Here is a 17,115-nt window from a genome sequence, read left to right as displayed (position 1 = left end):
CAGACCTCACAATTCTTAAAAGCCCTGTGTTGGTAATATATATATATATATTCTATAATTTATACCAAGTCTTTGACAAGATGAGAACCAAAAGGAAGTTTCCATAAGAATTATTCATTTGAAGTAGGAATAACACAGAAGTTTATGAGGGCTCTCAGTAATAGCTTGTTTTAATTGCAACAGCCACCAAACCAACTCTATCAGGTAATTTAACCAATGACCAATTCTAAATTTTTATTATGAAAAATCTTCTTCAATAAGATAGGCTTACCTCTTGAGAAATTCACTTCACATATGTTCTGAGTATTCACTGATAAGGCACATTAACAAATTTAGGAGGTAGCCTTGGATAGCTAAAAGCACTTATTTATACTTTCTTACTATTGCCAGTTGTCATTCATCTATGAAAATGCAGGACATGGAATGGGAACAAAAAGATAAGTGAAATCCCTAAACACAACATTCAATCTCTTTTTCCGTAAGGGCTTTTAATAGCAATGACAAAAGAATTTGAGTTCAGTCCCCTTTCTCCTCTCTACCCCATCTACCCCAAAAGACACTAATGAGAACTAGAAGTGCCAGAAGGTAGACAGAAAAACGGAAGAAGAGAAAGAACAAAGTGCCTGGAGAATACATAGAGCACCTAATGATTCCACGAATAATTTATTGTAAACACTACTTTTCTAAACTTTCCATCAATCACTTTTTCATTAGTGACTGAAGGTAGAGTCAAATAGCGCACCTTTAAAGTTATTATATCTTAATTTCTACAAGTTGTACTGCAACACAGAGAAGAAGGGGGAAAAAAAACCTTACAAGGCAAGTAAAGCATGGCAAAATTTTTAAATGATCGGTTGAAGCATATCTCTCTATGTATATAGACATTTAATTTCTCTCAGCAATTTTTGTGGTTTCAGGGTATATAACTCACACACAGTCAGATTCATACCTGAGCATTTCTTAGTATTTGATGCCTGTTCTTGGGTCAAAAGACTCGATTCATTAAAGATGTCAATTTCCCCCAACTTGATATTATAGATTCAAGAAAATCCCCATCAAAATCCCAGCAAATTTTGAAGCAATTGAAAAAACTGATTCTAAATTTCACCTGGAAATGCAAAGAAACAAGAGTTAATGAGGCAACTTCAAAAGGAAGAACAAAACTGGAGGAATGACACTACCTGATTTCTAGATTTATGATAAAGCGACAGAAGTGAAGACAGTGTAGCATGGGTGTAAGACAATTAGGTTAATGGAAGAGAACAGAGGGTCCGGAAATCAACCCACACATACACAGGTGATTGTTTTTTTGACAAAGGTGCAAAGGCAAATCAGTGGAGAAAAAAACAGTCTTTTCATTAAGTTGTTCTGGAATAACAACTGTATGAATATCCATATGTATAATATTACCTTTTTCCATACTACACACTATATATAAGAATTAACTCAAAATGGGTCATAGGCATAAGGTGAAACCTAAGGTCCATAACATTTCTTTGCAGTGAAGTTTGAAGAAAATCTTTGTGATACCAAAGATATAATCACAAAAAATAAATTCGCAAATTCTCCTCCTTCAAATTAAAAGCCTCTATTCTTCAATAGATACTGTTAAGGAAAAAAAAAAGCCAGAACTGAGACAAAATATTTGCAAAGCATATATTTAATGCAGAACTTGAATCTAGAATACTTAAATAAAGAATTCTCAAGACTCAAAAATTTAAAAAGCAACTGAATAAAAAATGTACAAAAATGTATAAAAAAGATATTTAAATAGTGTTCTATATCATCTGTCACTAGACAATGACACATGAAAATTAAATTAAATTAAATGTAAATTAAAGTCACAATAATATACTTCTACACCCTGACTAGGACGACTAAAATGAAAAGACTATACAATGCGTAGGCAAGACGGTGGAGGAACTGGAACTCTTGTACGCCACTGATGGGAATATAAAATGGCATAAACATTTGGAAAATAATTAGACTATTTCTTAAAAAATTAAACCTATAATTCACCTATGATTCAGCCATTTCATTCCCAGGTATTTAAATAAGAGAACAGGAAATATAAAGACTTGCACAGGAATGGTAATGGCCATTTGTTATAGCCCAAACTGGAAACAATTCATTATCCATCAACAGATAAATGGATAAACCCACTGTGATATACCCATATATGAATACTAATGATTAATACAAAGAAATGAACTCTTGACACCTACTATAGCAAGGATAGCTTTCAAACTAATTAGACTGAGAGAAAGAAGTGAAAAAAGGGTACAGCCTGCATGATTCCATTTATATAAAATTCTAGGTAAGTCAAGAGTCTCTACAGAGACAGAAAGCAGATCAGTGGTCGCCTAGGGATGCAAGGGTGGAAGGAGTGATGGGGTAGACTGCAAAGAACCATGAGAAAATGTGGGGGATTGTGGATGCCCTTATTATTGTAAGTGGTTTTATGAGTGTACAATACATAAATCTTATCAGATTGTACACTTATTTTTCTAAACATGTATTTGTTGAGAGAGAGAGAGAAAGCATGCGGGGGTAGGGGGAGAGGGAGAGAACCTCAAGCAGACTCCCTACTGAGCGTGGAGCCCAATGTGGGCCTCGATCCCAGGACCCTGAGATCATGACTTGAGCCACAATCAAGACTCAGACGCTTAATCAACTGAGCCGCCCAGGCACCCCATACTAAATACTTTAAATATATATTAAATACTATTAAATATATATATTGTATGTCAAATATACCTCAATAAATTTAAGGGAAAAAAAACAGCAAAATGTTACCTGTTAAAAATGTCTAAGAGATGACTGTAAGGAAAAGGCCAATAAATGAATCAAACAAAATAAAATATAAAGTATGAGAACATGGGTTGAACAAGGACATAAATTTGAGGAAACAGAGGTTGAAGGCTAAGAAAGCAAAAGTGCCAGAAGCCAAAATTTCCATGATTCTTGTCACAGCAATGAGGGTGCTACATTCTTATGTAAAAACAGAAAAGCAAAGTAATTTGGCTTCAATTAAAATATTTGAGGGAGGAATTTGGGCCATAGTTGTGAATGGCAAAGCTGCCAATGTTTAAAATGAAACATGTGCATCTGAATATTTCAAAGACTTAAGAATATTTCGTTAGTTTAGCCAGCATGACCTCTTTTCAACCACCACGTGCTTCCTCTTCAGGACACTTGAGTGATTCAAGCGAGTACGGGGATCTATGAGACGACCCCCTCCACACAGTGGTCTTGCTTGGAAATCCAAGAATTCTGGGTCTTGGTTCCAATTCCATTCTGGACCTGAAGTCAGCTTGAGAGGCAAATGATTGGCCTTTTCAATATCTTCCTATTTAAAAAATGGGGTGGGGGGGAAGAGGCCTGTGTTCTATATGGGGAGAGGCCAACTCAGGTTTTCTTTCCCTGGAGATAGTCCCAGCACAGGTGAAGTTAGTAATTAAATGGCATCTTTGCCTTTATCACTGCTGTCCTCATAACGTAAATGTTAAGTGTCTTCTTATGCTCACTGCTTCTAGGAAGACTGCTTTTGTTTGTTGGCAAAAGGAAAGGGAGAAAGCAATCCTCCCGCACACTGACTGATGACCTGTGCATTTCAACGGCACTTAATCACCATGGTACCCAGGTACTCAGACCCTGCGATACATTGAGAACAAGAACATCAAACCCACAGCTCTGCACGACGAGGCCGGTAGGAATTCTAGGACATGAGTCCTTTGAATCTGTTCCCTTTGTGTAAACAAGCTGAAGGCCAAAACGAATGTGGAGTGTATGGTTCCCAAGGTTTTTCAGATTGAAACTGAATAGCAAGACCTCGTCAATTCGAGCTCCCCATTTTCTCCAAGAACAGATAACCCCTTGCAGCAGGGGGCCACACCGGTGCATCAGGCCTGTCTCGGGAGACGCTCACGGCAGCAAAGTCAACCTCACGGCCATGTCTGTGGATGTGGAAGACTCGGTTCATCAGCTGAGATTTTGAAGACCATTCATTGGTATTCTCAAGCTGTTTCTACCCAGGAGCAATTCAGAATATTGAAACAGAGTATTCACGCTGTCATTTCTTATGAGACAAGAAGGGAAATTCGAAAGTCTGGCCTTGATCAAACTACAAACTCTTTTCTGAAATACTGATTTTCCATATTGAGCAGCTAGATGGGCAGCAACGTGAGACAGCAGCCCGTTGCTCAGCTAAAGGGACCCCCTGTCTTGGAAAATTGATTAGAATGACATTAAGAGTCTCTTAAAACTCTTTGGAAAATAAACCTTCTATATGGATTTTTGGCTGGATTTTACGGGGAGAAAACTATGTGGCAGAATGCTAATTTCAATTTGTTCACTTAGCCATCAAAAGGACCTGGTTTAAGCTGACTTGGGAGTAAGCTGCAGCAAAACATTTACCTTTTAGAAACTGAATTAATGAAATTATTTTGCAATGCCTTGAGGTAATTCTCTAATATTTAATCTCCAAGTTTATTAAATATCAAGTAGTCGGAGATTATTTTAAAAGAAGCACACATAGTAAGCAGTTACTTTAATTATGGTTAATCCCTTACTCTTCCATTTTAAACCAAAAGTTTTTCTTCACTCTTACCTATGAAATTTTTAACCTCATGAGTGGGAGCACCTACAATCTTTATGTAAAAGAACCGTGTGCACACAAGATGAATGTTAGGCACGACTCTGGCAATAAATTACTCAACAAGATCAGATGATATAGAACGTTGTCTGTGTTTTAAGGTCAAGAATCCTGATTATTCTCAGCAAATGTAAACACAGTTTTTGCAGGAGTAACGTGTTCTAGCTCTCTTAAAAGTAAATTTACAAACTGCAAGTCACAGTCACAACCCATTTGAAAAATATGACATACTCATTTTTAAAACTGGATTTTTAAAATGTTTTTATTTATTTATTTGACGGAGATCACAAGTAGGAAGAGAGGCAGGCAGAGAGAGAGGAAGGGAAGCAGGCTACCCACCGAGCAGAGAGCCCGATACGGGGCTCGATCCCAGGACCCTGGGATCATGACCTGAGCCGAAGGCAGAGACTTTAACCCACTGAGTCACCCAGGCGCCCCTAAACTGGATTTATTCTGATGAACCATTCAAATTCTCAGAATTCTAAGGTTGTACAATAAAGCATCAAAATATAAACCTCTTCTTAACTAAAACTGGGATTTTATTCAAAATTTAAAATTTTGGGACGCCTGGGTGGCTCAGTTGGTTAAGCAGCTGCCTTCGGCTCAGGTCATGATCCCAGCGTCCTGGGATCGAGTCCCACATCGGGCTCCTTGCTCTGCAGGGAGCCTGCCTCTCCCTCTGACTCTGCCTTCCACTCTGTCTGCCTGTGCTCGCTCTCACTCTCTCTCTCTCACAAATAAATAAATAAAATCTTAAAAAAAAAACAAAATTTAAAATTTTGTTTTTCCTATAAGATTTCTTGAAAAGACTACAGCTATGCAATTCAGCCACAGCATACAAACTACGTAGGAGTTGTAACATAGTAAAGCCTAAAACAGGAGGAAAAAACAACCAAACCCCTGGGGCATTCCAAACCCTAGTAAATATTTTCCTGTGTTGTAGACCCCAAAATGGATTGAAACCGACTCTCCTCTATCAGCTTCCATTGTCTCTTGAGTATACATGAGTTAACCAACGAACTAACGTATAATTCCCAGACAGCCTATTTAGTACTCTGGCCCCTATTTCAAAACGGGATTTAATGTATCAAACTATCGTATTAAGCTGCCATTTATGAAGATTTCCTCCACCTCACTGAACAGTGCTGAGAGTTCTCCATCCACAGCCCTGTGTGTCTGCAGCATATGCAGAAGGAGAAGGAGCATTAATTATAATTACCGCTAATAGCGCTGCCGAACTTGAGGCGCTAGGGCTGATGTGACAGGAGGTGACGAAGGACCATGAAGGTGAAGGGCGGTCCAGTGTTTTCTGAAGTGAGACTGCCAATTCTCAGAGCTGGTAAATGGTGTGAGAGTAAAATAAAATAAAAATAAAGTAAAGTAAAACAAAACAAGTAACATAAAAGTTTGGTTAAAAAGTACCTCAGAAGTATGTTTGAGAAAAACTAGGATAAACAAAGTTAAATAACTGGCTTGACAGCAGAACTTTCCATATACGACTATGCATCACCTGTGTCAAGAGGAAAAGAGATTGTGTGAGAACCTCCTAATATTACTTTGCCGAGAACTCCACAGCCCCCCTCCCACCACCCCTCAGCCTGCAGAACTTTTCTTAGGGTACCCTCGCGGAACAGGTGCCCGCTGCATTTCAGAAGGTAATGTTTGAAGTAACATTCAGTCCCCATAGAAACATCAGGAAAAGTCCAAGAGGTGGGGCTACACCCATAAAATACCTAGATGAAAACTGGACAGAATGTTATTAACACCCCCACTTTTTAAAAAAAATAATCTCCAAGACCAAAATTTGAACTCAAGATTCTGAGATCAAGAGATGCTTTGCTGACTGAACCAGTCAAGAACCTTTTAAAACTATGGAGCACAGAGGTGTTAGATCTATTCATTTAACCCTATTAACCCAATTTTTTTGGAAGAATGTTTCTTGAAATCATTCTTTTTTTAAAAGATTTTATTTATTTATTTATTTGAGAGAGATAATGTGAAAGAAAGAAAGTATGAGAGGGTAGAGGGTACGAGCAAGAAGCAGACTCTCCACTGAGCAGGGAGACCAATAGGGAGCTCGATCCTGGGACTCCAGTATCATGACCTGAGCTCAAGGAAGTTTCTTAACCACCTGAGCCACCCAGGCACCCGAGATCATTCTTGACTCTGATATTTGTAATTTGCTATCAGAAGCAAAGGGCATAATAAAAAAAATAAACATCTGGGACTCCATCAAACTAAAAGCCTCTGCACAGCAAAGAAAATGTCCAATCATCAACACATCAAAAAGACAACATACTGAAGAGGGAAAATATTTGCAAACTACCTCACTGATAAAGGTTGCATATCCAAAATATTAAAGAACTCATACAACTCAGTAACTCAAAAACAAATAGCAGTTACAAAATCAGCAGAGTTCAGAATATTTTCCCAAAGAAAACACAACAGAGAGCCAACAAATACAAGAAGAGATGTTTACCATTACTCTTCACCAGGGAAATGCAAATGAAAGGCCAAAGTGATGTCACCTAACACTTGTCAGAATGGTTAATATCCAGAAGACCAGAAATATCAAGCACTGGCCAAACTGTGGAGGAAAGGGAACTGTGCTCTGTTGGTGGGACTGTAAATGTGTGTAGCCACTATGGATAATAGTATCAAGTTTTCTCAAAAAAAAAAAAAAATCCACATGGGGCACCTGGCTGGCTCAGTTAGAATAGTGATTCTTCATCTCAGGTTCAAGAGGTTGAGCCCCACATTGTGGGTAGAAAATACCTTGAAAAAATTAGAAATAGAAAGACCATATCATGGGCATCTGGATAGCTCAGTTGATTAGGCAACTGCCTTCGGTTCAGGTCATGATCCCAGAGTCCCAGGATTGAGTCCTGCATTGGGGTCCCAGCTCCATGGGGAGTCAGCTTCTCCCTCTGACCTTCTCCTCTCTCATGCTCTCTCTCACTGTCTCTCTCTTAAATAAATAAATAAAATCTTAAAAAAAAAAAGAATGACCATATCATCCAACATTCTCCCTCTTACGTATTAGAAAGAAGCCAAGTCTCTCCTAAATGAAGGTGTATAGTGTGATGTGCCCTGCTGTTTAATTCCAGCACTGAGAGTCTCTGCCCCTTTGAAGTAGATTGTAAAGGGCCCTGGCCACAGGTTAAGGTATAAATTCTCAGGTCAGCTTCTCTCCAGAGCTCTACTCAAACCTTCAGAATTTAGTCCTCAGTCCATTCCCCTTGTACCCACAGCTCTGTCTTTCCCCAGTCTCTCAAGGCCCAGCCTACCACCCCTGGGAATCTGACATAACTTGTGGTTTGGTTGACCCTGAGCCCAAAGCCATGACCTGAGCTGCCCCCTACAAACATACCTGGGTCACAGAAACTTATTAACTACTTAGCAGGAAGCTCAGCAGGGTCTCACAACCAAAGGCCAACAACCTGAATACTTGCTGATCAGGGAGCATCCCCCGACCACTGCAGACCTACTGATTCAATGTGTCATCAGGTGTTCTGTGCAAATTCCTTCCACTCCTGTCCCACACTAGACTCTTACCAGCCAGTGAGAACAGGTTAAGTCACAGGCACATGATCACCAGCATCTTACTGGAGTAAGGCCTCTGCTACTCCTTCCCAGCTCAGCAGTATCTGGAAGTGAGCCAAAAAATAAAAAATAAAAATTCCCTCCCTGCAAGTAGACGCAGTTATGGGGCTCCATGCCTCGGGTTGCTGAGCCCTGAGGTAGGAGTCAGCACTTAGCTCAGATTTGGAGCACTAGCCACCTGCTGCCCCTGGAACAGCCACATTCCTCAACTCTGTATTGGATTTCTCTCAAATAGAGACTTCTGTTTTGTCTGTCAATAGGTATGTTTCTGTGTGAAGCATGGAGTGGTGTGACTACTTGTTCCTCCATGAAGTGTTGGAATGCCCTAACTCATAGATTCAAATTCATTTCCCGCCCACTCTGCAGATCTGCCAGAGCACAGCTCCACCTCAGCCCAGTACTCTGTTACCCACGGCAAGCGTCAATGCTCCGTATTATTATCCAGGACTGATGTCTTTTTCAGATCTGAACCTGAGGCTTAGTGTGGTCAATTAACTTGTCTGACATCATATGGGTAGTAAATAGTAGAACACAAATTCCAACCCAGATCTCCTCAAGATGCTCAGAGGTCTTCCCTCTAATGCAGGCCATTCTCAGGCACCTCAAGGCCCTGTGTGTTTCCCTTTCTCTGGCTACCGTGAGAAGTATAATCAGAGGTGTGGGCTGACTGTCCCAAATGTAGCCCTGGTCAGTGGCAAGGAAAGATCCTAAGTAACAAGACTGATGTCAGGGTGCAGAGCAGGTCTGCAGGGCCTGTGAGTCTCCACCTGGGGGACAGGCTGAGAGTGCCACTGCAGTGGTTTTCACCAGGCCTGCCATCAGGAGCTCCCCCTGGGCTGCTGGCTCACATCCCCAGAGAAATGGTGGGTGAGAAGAGGAGGTCAGAAGAAAATGTAGAGTCATTGAGGAAACCTGGTGGAACTAAAGGCAATCCTGAAGTGGCCTGTAGTTGGGGGAAGAGGGTAGGGCAGCAAGAGGATGGGCTTGAAGAAGTCTTTTCAACTACTCTGCTCTCTGTGACAAATGATTCCTAATATTTTTCAGGTGCCAGTATGTTGCAGGGTGGCCATGTCAACTAGCGTGTAGGTCCAAACAGCCACCTGTGTGACCCCTGTGCCTCCATTCAACCCCCTCTTGCAGGGCGAGTACTACCTGAAGAGACTTGGTCTTTCCTCTGTGATTTCTTCTAAGACATTTAAAGTTGAGTCACTTGCCATAGGAGATGAGTGGCAGGTGGCAGTAAGGAGGAGAGGTGAAGACTGGCTTTGTGGTGCCTGAGTCCATCTGCTCTGGGATCACCTTCACTCCCCTCTGAACTCATCAGGACTTCTGTCCTTCTCCAGTGCACAGTACCAGTGATAGAATAGCTGTTAACCCATGGGGAATATGAGCACACATGCAAGAATTACTATACACCTGGGATGTACGATGACCACATAAGAAATCCAACAGAATGAATGTTAAATATCATTTGAAATAGAATTATTGGAGTAGACAGACTCCAGAAAATTAATAAACAAAATAAATGTATCCTTCTGGATATAGGAAAATATCAGTAGCAATAAGACCCAATTAAACTACAGGAAAGAACCAAGTCAAAATATTGCATATGAAAAATAGAATGGTTGAATTAGATTGCACACAGATAGGGTAAATAATAGGATAAAAACAGATCAAAGAGGTGTGCAATTGGTACTTTCTGTGGACATAACAGAAGTATCGACTTTGGAGCTGGCAAACTTATGGTAGGACCATTTGTGCAATTTCTGTACCGAAGAATTAATTAGCGAGATATGGTTGGGGATACAAAGAAGTGGAAGCTGGTGCAGGAGCCTGGCATAAAGAGCAGCAACAGAGCTTTTTTCATGCCTCCCATGCCCTTTTCACCCCCTTCCTCACTGTCCCAACCTCCCCCACCACTGCTAATCCTAATGGACAGTGGAAGGAAAATGAGAAGTAGAGATTAGCAGCTGACGGACACAACTGATTGAGGAAGCCCCACAAATAGGGTTTTAATGGAAATAAAATAGGGCCACTCTAACCCCTTCCTCAGATCTTCCGTTGGGGCTCCCCACTGGCTGAACTCACAGCCAGAGAGCATAGATAACTGTCACACCTTTCTATCTACCACTTCCACACCACAGAAGGGGTGGGATGGGTGGAGACTGTGTCTTTAGAGACAGACAGGAGGTATCTGCTATGGGTGGGTGGGTAGAAATTACTAGATTCCACTCTGATACTTAAAAAAGAAAAGAAATTAAGAGGATTCATTAAAATAATCTCCATGGGGCACCTGGCTGGCTCAGTTAGTGGAGTATACAACTTTTTATCTTGGGGTTGTGAGTTTGAGAAACACATTAAGCATAGAGATTAAGCAAAAACAAACAAACAAACAAACAAACAAATAAATAAATAAAACAGGGTTGCTGGGGGGAGGGGGTTTGGGAGAAGGGGGTGGGATTATGGACATAGGGGAGGGTATGTGCTTTGGTGAGTGCTGTGAAGTGTGTAAACCTGGTGATTCACAGACCTGTACCCCTGGGGATAAAAATATATGTTTATAAAAAATAAAAAATTAAAACATTAAAAAAAAAAAACTTGCATAGAAGGGTAAACCTAAAAGCCAACTCTCAATTATAGAGAGCAAACAAAATTACAGAGAACAAGCAAACCATTATACAATGGTACCAGAGGACAGGTGGGTCATGAGTTCAATAGATGACGGTTTAAAGATGGCATTAGTTTGATGACCCCAGGGTGTTGTATTGAAGTGTTGAATCTACCGTACACCTGGAACTAATAGTACACTGTACTTCCAGTAACCAGAATTTAAATAAATACACACGAGACAAAAAAAACAAACAAACAACAATTTAAAAAAAAAACCCTTAAAAAGAAGTCTATATAAAGGAATTGCAGAGGAAGAAAGAGAGGAGGAATGTAGAAAGCCAAATGCTGAGAAAGCCTGCACTTGAAATAAAATCAGAGTATCTGATTCCCAAAGTTGTTTTTGCTGCAAGAATATTCCTGGCCTCAATAGACATCTGCAAAGGCCACAGGAAGGTAGCTGTATTAGTCAGAGTTCTCCAGAGAACCAATTGGGTGTCTAAAAGTAAATATATAGCATCTGTATCTATGTCTATATCTATATATCTATAGGGAGGTAGGGAGAAAGAGAGAGAGAGAGAGAGAGAGAAAGAATGAGTTTTATTTTAAGGAATTGGCTCATGATTATAGAGAGTAGCAATCCAAAATCTGCAGGTTGGGCTGGCAGGCTCAGACCCTGGAAGAGCTAATATTGCAATTCAAGGCTATATTAATCATGTTTTTCGTTTTCTGTTTTTTATGGTGATGAGACATCTTTCTGGAGAAAAGGAGAAGGTAAGGAAGCCAGGAGAAGTTGTTCTATTCATGGAGATAATAATCACCTGGTTACATACCTTTTATATCCAAACCAACCAATCCCAAGGCCCTACCTCAGCACTTCCTTTATCTCACTCTCACAAACTAAAACCAATAGTTATCTCATTCTAAATCACAGCAAAGGTAGGAGTCAGACAACTAAAGGCCACCCTATACATAAAGATGCTTGACATTATTCAAACTGGCCAGTCCTAGACTGTTTTCCCTGCTCTGCCTTGCTTTGTCCATAGAAACCCCTGGAAAGTCTCTGGGCTATGCTTTCACCTCACTCCCACTTCTGTTTCCTGACCAGATTCCTGTGTGAAGTGGCACGCCCCCTTTTCTGGGGAAATGCAAATAACAAAAATACCTCAATCCCATTTGCATCTTTGTGTCATCACACAGTCACCTCCATAAGTTAAAATCCCACAGGAATTTTAACACAAAGTCCAAATGTTCTTAGGCTGGAGACCTAGGAAGAGAAAATATTGCAGTTCAAGTTTGGAGCGGTCTGCTGGGATAATAACCGTATTCCTCAGGGGCAGTTAGTCCTTTGACTGATGAGGCGAGGCCCACCCACATTATGGAAAGTCCTATGTTTTACTCCAAGTCCATTGCTTCAAGTATTAATCACATCCAAAAAACACTCTCTCACAGAAATATCTGGGAATAAAGCTGGACAAAATATATGGACACAATGATATCAACCAAGTCAATATACAATATTAACCATCACAAGAAATTTATGGGGAATTCTGCACGTATTTCTCTGGGACCCCAAGGAGCCTGACAAGATAAAACACACTGTTCTCCTCAAACTCAGGAGCCTGCATGGAAGGAGTGGAAAGTTGACAGCAAAGGAATAGGCCGATGTGCCCTTGCAGTCTGACTAGCTAGGGATCTGTCAACCAGCATCAAGCTATGAATGTGGTTTGAGGTGGTCTGTGACTGATAGGGCTCCAGCCTCATGGCAGACACAAATGCTGAGCTGCTCTAAAATAGGGTACAGTCATTCTTGGTATAAGAAAATTACTGTAGTTAGTTTTGCCAAGAATAAAAACCAGCATATGGTCAAAAAGAAAGGAAGCAAAGCTCATGAAATAAGAAGCAGTAGATACAAGAGAAAGCAGAAATGGACAAAGATTTTAGACTTTGCAAATGCCAAACTTTTCATAGACCTCTAATCATTTCCTTATGTCTGTTAGTTTTTAAATATCTCTACTCATTGCAATTACATTCACTTTCATTTACTGAATAACAAACGATCTCAAAACTAACAGCTAGGACTATCATTTCCATCATGGGTCTCTTGACCAACTATCCAGTGAAAGTGGTGAAGATGATTTTTTTTAAAATAAGAGGGAGGGCCCACAAATGGCCCTATGTACATATAGCAAATGAAGAAAATGTATTCAAGAAAACCTACTTAGTAAGAACGGTAGGAGTCTGTGACACTTGAATCACAATCTTCTTCCTCCATTCCCCATCCCCAGCTCAATATGAAACAAAGTCCACTCCAGATGGCTGCAGCCAAGGACACAGGGCTCTTTGTCTCCCAGTTAAAGGGTTACAGCATCCTCTTGGGAGAGGCAGGATGACAGTCTTTCTCATCCTTGACCCTGGCTGCCTGTTGTCAAGGGGAAGGTCCTGGCAAGTGTGGCCAAGAGATAGAGTTCTTTCTGCCACTGAGGCTTTCTACCACTGAGGCCCTACTCTGGAGGAGGCTCTCCCTTGGGTGGTGCAATGAAAATACCAGAACCCCACCTGTCTTTCCCCTGGCCTGAAATGCAATTATCTAATACTCAATTTAGAAAGCTAAGATGACCTGAATCTACCACCTCCTTTCCCCATATCATGGAGCATCTACCTGCTGACTCAGGATGACAGGGAAGATTGCCTAAGAGCGTAAGCTTCTTTGTCCTGGGATCTTCCCCTGCTCTTTTTTTTTTTTTTTTTAAACCTAGCAGAGAAGATTGTATTAAATAAATTAGTTGATCTACTCTACCTTTTAAAATAAAATAAATGAAATGTAATTGATAACTCTAAAATCAAAAGACTTAAATACAAAAAAAGAAAAAGCATCTTGGTTCTTTCCACAGTTTGGCAACCACGGCCATTGCTGCTATAAACATTGGGGTACAGATGGCCCTTCTTTTCACTACATCTGTATCTTTGGGGTAAATATCCAGGAGTGCAATTACAGGGTCATAAGGAAGTTCTATTTTTAATTTCTTGAGGAATCTCCACACTGTTCTCCAAAGAGGCTGCACCAACTTGCATTCCCACCAACAGTGGAAGAGGGTTCCCCTTTCTCCACATCCCCTCCAACCCATGTTGTTTCCTGTCTTGCTAATTTTGGCCTTCAACGGATGTGGTCCATATACACTATGTAGTTATGATGCCTCCATCAGACAGGATGAATACCCAACTTTTGTAGCAACATGGATGGGACTAGAGGAGATTATGCTGAGTGAAATAAGTCAAGCAGAGAGAGTCAATTATCATATGGTTTCCCTTATTTGAGGAGCATAACAAATAGCATGGAGGACATGGGGGAATAGAGAGGAGAAGTGAGTTGGGGGAAATTGGAAGGGGAGGTGAACCATGAGAGACTATGGACTCTGAAAAACAATCTGAGGGGTTTTAAGTGGGGGGCGGTGGGAGGCTGGGGGAACCAGGTGGGGGTATTGGGGCATGGATTGCATGGAGTACTGGGTGTGGTACAAAAACAATGAATACTGCTATGCTGAAAATAAATAAAAAATAAATTTAAAAAAAAAAAGCAAAGAAAATCCACAACTAGAATAAATTAAAAAAAAACTAAAAATTAGTATGTATAAGAATAAGTTACTTATTAAAAATAAGCCTAGAAGAAATTCTAGAATGAAATAATTTAAACACATGTACATATTTGACAATCGCTTTAATGTAAAATGAATCTGAAAATAGATAACCATGTAAAAGAGTGGCTATAGATTGGGAAGATGAAGGCAGTTGTCCCTTCTAAGTTATATAGGCTGCTCACTACATTAAAGAACAGAACCAAAATGGTGAAGGACAGTTGCAGTAGAAGTAGTGAGAGAGCAGACCCCAATGAATGAGGGGTAGGGGGATACATCTAGAAAATCTCCAGAACCGAGCTGTCATGGGTTTGAGCATTTCAGAGCAACAATAGGAGAGAGAGAGCTCTGTGAGGCTAGAGGTCTGCTTAAGACATACTGCTTTCTACAAATCCAAGAAAACAAGTTTAGCGACAGAAAAATAGTGCTATGGACTCCCAGGCAGAGGGCTTTAAGAGGAAAGGAGAGTACCTTCAGAATAGCTCCACTGAAGAAAATGAAGGCATAAATTCCTGACAAACTTCATCTACTTTCATGTGCTTTTTTTTTCCCAAAATGAAGAAAAAGGCATTAGGGAAATGAAACAGGATATTGAATGACACCATAAATTAGAGTTAGAAAAACTCAGTGAGGAAAGTACAGACCTCAGGGAAGAAGCAGCAGCGTATCGAAACATTACTTCCTAAGTGAAATGGAAAGTAGTAAAAAAGGCAGCAGACAGTGTTGTATGAGAATGGGAAGTGAGAAGAGAAAAATGCTAAAAAAGAAACTAAAAAAAGAGACTACAAGATTTGAGAGAAAATATCAAAATGTGAAGTTATGGACAGGAAATGAATATCTGGAATGCCTCTGGGAAAACTAAAGCAAAGACACAAAAACGTTAACAGTCATAATACAGAATTTTTTGTAAACACAATAAATCCTTTCAAACTGTTTATTAACAGAGTACCCTGAGCACTGACTCAGAATGACAAATAAAAGGTTTAGTAAAATCATTGAGAGAAAAATGGAATTAAAATTGAAATGCAAAATTTAATTAAAATGTAAAGAAAAAAGGAAATCCTTGGGCATCTAGGGAAAAAGGAGCAGATGACATATAAAGGAAAGGAAATGAGAATGTAATCCACATTTCTGAATGCCGAATTTTGTACCACAAGAAAATGGAGTAATGTATTGAAAGACACTGAAGGGAAGACACTGTGAACCATGGATTTTATAGCTAGAAAAACTGATTTATACAGAATAAAAGTCTTGGCATTCAAGTCATTATGCAAGAACTCAGGCTATATTTCTCCCATGAACTCTTGAAGAGGGATGACCAAACATAGGATAAGAAATGCCTTGAAAGAATGTAAGGACAGGTGGTTAACAGGCAATCTATGATGACTTTGCATCACTAAGGTTCTGTGAGAGGAAGAATGACCTCAGTGGCAGTCCCTAGGGTAATTGTTTCATAATAATCTAAGAGCTTTCTTGGATCAGAATGCTTTTATTTTATGTAAACATATTTTTAAAACAGCTGGAATTTAATATTGCTTAATATAGACATCTTATGTTAATTATTGATTTTACATTTTAAAAATAGTAAACTTCCAACATTAAGTGTAATGGTTATTCAACAAAATGCATTCCAAGTCCACACAATTCAGGAAGGAAATAACTGGCACTACTTGAGCTGACTTGGGAGAGAGGAGTGTTCATGGGGGAGCCAAGAGGCAGCACTCTTCTTGGCCTCATGGCTGATGGAAGCCCCTGGAAATGGGTAATCTCCAGCCCCTCCAAGGCCCAGGCTGGCTGCTCTATTGAGCAGTGATTGAATCTACAGAACTAGCAGGAATCCACAGGTGTCACAGTGATGGATGGAAGAGGGGCTCAGCAGGGTGGGTGTGTGGGTACCTGTAAGGCCCTGGAAGATGACCTTGAGCCCTACAATGCCCAAGGGTCAGATGCATGAGGTACTAGGGCCTCTTTGCTGCTCTGTGCTGAGGGGGTGATCTGTCAGCACACAGAATCATTTCACCTGGGTGACAGGCAGGTCAGCTTTCAGGATCAGGTACTCTGGACTGGGAAATAATGCAAAGGGAAGGGGAAGACTCTAGGTTTTCAGAGATGAACAGTCTGAGTTCCACAGACATGGAACTCTGTTCCACGAGGAACAGAGGGAGGCCGAGGGAGGAGCTGGTTGTCTCAGGTCTCATGGAACAGGAGTGGAAAATGACCCTTTCTTTCCCCCCACTCCTCCACTCAAGTCAGTCCTGTCATGAGATATGCACCTCAAAAGTGGGCAGCTTCCTGGAGGGCTTCCTTTTTCTCTAATAAAGATTTTTATTTCTAGCACAACCACTAAACCTTGCCTGTGCTTTTCAATTAAAAGATCAAAAATTCTTATGCAGTGGTATTAAAAACATAGGAAAGCAGACCTCGTGCAACCACTTTAGAAAACAGCATGGAGGTTTCTCAAAAAGTTGAAAATAGAGCTACCCTGCCACCCAGCAATTGCACTACTGGATATTTACCCTAAAGATTCAAACGTAGTGATCCAAAGGGGCACGTGCACTTGAATGTTTATAGCAGCAGTGACCACAATAGCCAAACTATGGAAAGAATCTAGGTGTC

The 17,115-nt window shown here is 40.4% G+C and overlaps 1 long non-coding RNA gene across 4 annotated transcripts in view; it reads right to left on the bottom strand.

Moving 5' to 3' along the window:
• The window catches only part of LOC309859871, a 32,622-nt gene extending 20,562 nt beyond the window's left edge, over positions 1–12,060 (bottom strand). For 2 of the 4 annotated variants that reach the window (XR_014308992.1, XR_014308993.1), the window contains exons 1-3: positions 12,030–12,060; positions 9,410–9,624; positions 5,874–5,990 (exon numbers count right to left, since the gene is read on the bottom strand). This is a non-coding gene — a long non-coding RNA (uncharacterized lncRNA). Of the gene's footprint in view, positions 1–5,873; positions 5,991–8,094; positions 8,193–9,409; positions 9,625–12,029 lie in introns of those variants that run through there. The other 2 variants (XR_014308994.1, XR_014308995.1) reach the window with 2 other exon arrangements.
• Between the last annotated feature and the right edge of the window lie 5,055 nt (positions 12,061–17,115).

This window comes from Mustela nivalis (assembly GCF_964662115.1).
Source record: "Mustela nivalis genome assembly, chromosome: 2".
NCBI classification, from domain to species: domain Eukaryota; kingdom Metazoa; phylum Chordata; class Mammalia; order Carnivora; family Mustelidae; genus Mustela; species Mustela nivalis.
Note: the sequence above shows the minus strand (reverse complement) of the source record. Positions and strands in the feature narration are given on the sequence as shown.